Below are 4,880 nucleotides of genomic sequence, written 5' to 3'. Positions count from 1 at the left end.
GGGTGGAAAAAAGCGAACCCATGTTGTGTTTTATCGGACAGAAATATGCAAATTAATATATATTTGAGATAAAAATACAGTACCGTACAAGATGGTTTCGTTTCACACTTTGACCTTTTTCTTTTTCCGTTTGTTTTTTTTTCTTTCTTTTTTTTCCTTCACTTTTAAATAGATCTGCTGTAACAAAAAGTCACGAAACGTCACAATCCTCATGACGAGAAGGTCACACCAACCTCCTCATGGAAGACTTTGGCTGTGTACTAATCTCTGTACAAAGTATTTGTACTGTGTTTTATTTGTAATTTTTCTGCGTACAATCTCTCCAACATAGTGTACAATAGGCTACCTCCGAGTATCACCTGTCACACACACGCCACAGTATTATTCAGACCAACCACGCAGGTCAAAGTGCTATTCCATCAAACTACCACAAGATGGCGGTCACGCATAAGAAATCAACATTGACGTTTTTGTTTTTTTTTTTTTTGTTTTTTTTTACAAAATTAACTAAAAAATACGCTGTCCGGGAATCTGATTTAAGCATATCCGTGACCCAAAGGACCATATATCATTGGTATAGTATTCCAACATGTTAACACGGAGGGCCATGGAGGACCATCGCTCCCATGTGAAGGGGTTGGCTGTTCAGTGGGGGACCAGTGTGTCTTTACAAAACCCAGCTTTGATGAGGGGGGGGGGACATTTTTCAAAAACGGGGCCAAGCTCAAGGGGAGAACACATCCGGGTGCTAGACAGGCTGGATTACATTTTATGACAGAGATGGTTATCAGAAGTTTGTTTCTGAGGAACAGTCAGTGGGGGGCAGTGTTTCAGCCGGGAGCAGTCAAACACGAGCAACAGTCTGGGCGTATACGGTAAACCTTTATTTCGTCGAGTCAAGAGAGAGGCTATCGTGATTAAACTGCAATTATTTAATAACCTTTATTTATTTATTTATTTTACATTGTGCAAGTCGAATTAGTCGGGGGTTCGGAGCTGAATATCTAGACGCACGCAAGAATTGCAACACATTCACTGCAACCGAAACAGCAAGACCACCTAAGAACTGGATGGACTGAGGAGGAGGAGGAGGCGCCGTGGCACGTGGGCTACATATGGGGGGGGGGCTATACACTGTATTTAATACACACACTGTACACTTTCTGGGGACGTGTTACTGTACAAGAACAACACCGGTGAGCTCGGCAACTCTCTCTCCCTCTCCACCAATCGGTATCGGTATCGGTCTCGGTATCGGTCTCGGTATCGGTACTCAAAAATAAACTTGAGATAGCGGGCCCAGCTTGTATTCACATTCCCTCGCCCCACAGCAGCTCCACCCACGATGACAAAACTGAAGATGACACGATGAAAAACAGTCAAGTCGGTTATGTTTGTGACATCTATAAACTGAGCGGGGGGGAGGGAGGGGGGGACTATATATAAGAAACACAGACACATCCACACTTCCATGGGGTCAAAGTGCTGCAGCTCACACGCACACACACACACACACACACACACACACACACGACTGTAGATGTGTACGCACTCATTCACACCCACACACTCACATGCAGTCTCTTGATATACGAGACGTATGCACACTTTTCCTGAGTATGAACTTTAAAATCATTATTTTATCTCTATCAAAAAAGGAAATTAAACACGGCACGTCGACAGAAAGACGGACAGGGCTGTTAGTCAGACAGCACTGCGTTAATACAACAGCTTCAGACTGGCGAGGCAGACGAGTTTCTGTGCAATATTTCAACCTCTGGCTGTATTTTCTAGTGGGACGAAGTCGTCAGTGTGGTCTCATCCATCAGTGAGAGTAAATATTCAGCCATGTTTTTTTTTTTATCCCGCCCCCTTTTTTTTTACCCCACTCTTCGGAGCCGTCCCCGTCACCGCTCCGCCCCCTCCGCCGATCCGGGGAGGGCTGCAGACTACAGCCCGGCCTCCTGCCATATATGTGGTGTCGCCAGCCGCTTCTTTTCACCTGACAGAGAGGAGTTTCGCCAGGGGGACGTAGCACGTGGGTGGATCGCGCTATTCACCCCAGTTCCCCCTCCCCCCTGAACAGGCGCCCCCGACCGACCAGAGGAGGCGCTAGTGCAACGACCAGGACACATACCCACATCCGGCTTCCCACCCGCCAATTGTGTCTGCAGGAACGCCTGACCAAGCCGGAGGTAACACGGGGATTCGAACCGGCGATCCCCGTGTGGATAGGCAAGGGAATAGACCGCCGCGCCACCGGGACGCCCTCAAATTCAGCCATGTTTTTATGGGTAATTGTCAAGCATGCTTAAGTGTAAGGCAGCAATATCTAACTTCATGGAATTCATATGACATAATGCAGGGTGGAGTTTGTGTACACAGGTTCGAAACCCCACTCAGATCCACCGGACTGTTGTAACACGAGCTCTGCGTGTTAGCACACGTGTCAAATATTGTCTATGGCGATCAAGGACAAACAAAATAAAAAATAAAAAATGGTGCGCTCCAGCGAGACACGCCGTCCTTGGCTGGACCCCCTTCGGTACCGGTATTACGGGACTGGGCGGGTAGAGAGTCAAGACGAGGCGGAGGGACTTCATCAGAGCGATGCGCCACATCCTCTGGTGGAGGTGCCGTGACCCAGATTTTGCAAAAAGCCTCGGCATCAGAATCTCGGAATGTGGTCTCGCTACGGGGGTAACGAACGGCTCGTGCAGAACTTGGCGAGTCAGCATTGGGGACAAACACGTGCACTCGGGTACGTTCGGGCGTTCTCAGCGCGGGCGGGCGTGCGCGCTGCGGAGGGGGCGAGGGTTCACACACACGTTAGGAAGGGGGGGGTCTAGGGGGGTGCAGCGCCCCCTAGTGGTGGGTGCAGCCCCCCCTCCCAGTAGTGGCAGGTGGCTGAGTAACATCTTAGACCCACCTATAGGCCTAACTTTTCCTACAAATGCAAAACAAAAAAATCAAAAACAAAATAAAACATGTCTTTATTTTAAAGAGGGGGCGGGGCTGCGTGGAATGTGCATGTTGAATAATAAAGTGAGTAGACGCTCCTTTCCAAATCTGCTTAAGCAATGACGTCATACTGTAGCGACCGGGGGAGGCGGGGTCGCTCTGACCGTCGGCGGTTCTGCGCTGGGGGAAGCGCAATGGCCGATGGGACTGTTAGATTTAAAATTGTGTTTTAATGACGTGGTGCTCATGTTGTGGTTGTTCTTGTGTTGTGGTTTTGGGGGTTCGACTCGGACTAAGTGGGAGACCGTTTACAGACCAACTGACTGGACCGGGACTGGGACTGACGTCACCACTTCGGACTTGGGGCGGAGGACTCGTTACGTTGTTGTCAGTTCTGGTCCGTTCTGGCCGGTGGGAATAAAAGAGCACTTCCGGGGTCGTGCGGTGTATGAGGGGGGGGGGGCACGGGAGCTGTGATTGAGAGGAGGTCTCCGCCTCTCCGCCCCCCCCCCCCCCACGCCACGTCTCGTTTTAGTTGGCAGCCCCCCTCCTTAAAACCTCTTCCCGCGCGCCTGCACGCACACACGCACTCACGCACGCTCACATTCACCGCGGCATCCTTGGGAAGCTCGCTCAGAAAGCGTGCGCACCACGTGGTCTCCGACACGCCGCTGGTTTGTGTTCCGTCCCCCTGCCGAATCTCCTCTTTCTGTCTCAGCAAAACCAGAAACAGTGATGGCAAAAAAATAAGAAAAACTTTAAAAAAGGACAAAAGAAAAACCAACGCACACACGAAATTATCCATTCATACCCTTCCCAAAAAATTATCCATTCATACCCATCCCAAAAAATTATCCATTCATACCCATCCCAAAAAATTATCCATTCATACCCATCCCAAAAAACCCAAACCCATACATACAAGTGGTGCGGAACAATCAGTTTGTCCATGACAAATACGTCCAGTACACATCTGTAGAAACAACAGAAAGTTAAAAAAAGGAAAGGGAAGCATCAAAATAGCACGAGATGCGGGGGGGGGGAGGAGGGGGGCGCACCACACATAATAGCCATGGTGACTGCCGGTGTTGCCATGGAAATAACTAAAGCGGTGTCTCGTTCGCATCCGACGTCGTTGCGCCCCTCGTGGCATCGGATGACACGGACGAACGAACGAGGACGAGAGAGACACACGAGTCAGAACGCAGTTACCCGGTTTCTATGTGCTCACGTGAGGGAGGGGGGGGTGTTGGGGGGTATGTGTGTGTGGGGGGGTGTTGGGGGGTATGTGTGTGGGGGGGTGTTGGGGGGTATGTGTGTGTGGGGGGGTGTTGGGGGGTATGTGTGTGGGGGGGTGTTGGGGGGTATGTGTGTGTGTGGGGGGTATGTGTGTGTGGGGGGGGTATGTGTGTGTGTGGGGGGGGGGTGTCTGTGCTTCTTCGTGTGATAAGAGGCTCGATTATTTCGTTAAGCCACGCGACAATAGGAGATCCGGGGGCTACAAACTGGCGTCCCGGAAGTCAACGCGACGTCCGCCGGATGTGCGGCCGCCATTCGCTCTCCACATTCGCACCGCGCGCGTCCTCAATTGCTTTCAGCGTGGATTGCACTGGTCTCGGGAGAGCGCGTCATTGGGGGGGAGGGGGGGTGACGCGTACTGCACTTGTGGACATGGGGCCTACATGAAACAAGACATGAAAATACTGTTGAATCTCAGCCTATATTACAGTCGTTTGGACAGAGAGAAAATAGAGGTTGGATGAACAAGGACACAAGCCAAACTATCGGTTCATTTCAACTCATTATTGTCCTCTTTCAATAGTCTTATTTTTTTTATGCTAGCACCTTTAGCTCCCAATACTGGAGCGACCCTCTATGCTGATTTTAACCTCCTGAGGGATGAAGGAGGGTTTGGGCAG

The sequence above is a fragment of the Lampris incognitus genome, chromosome 9 (genome assembly GCF_029633865.1).
Source record: "Lampris incognitus isolate fLamInc1 chromosome 9, fLamInc1.hap2, whole genome shotgun sequence".
NCBI classification, from domain to species: domain Eukaryota; kingdom Metazoa; phylum Chordata; class Actinopteri; order Lampriformes; family Lampridae; genus Lampris; species Lampris incognitus.
Note: the sequence above shows the minus strand (reverse complement) of the source record.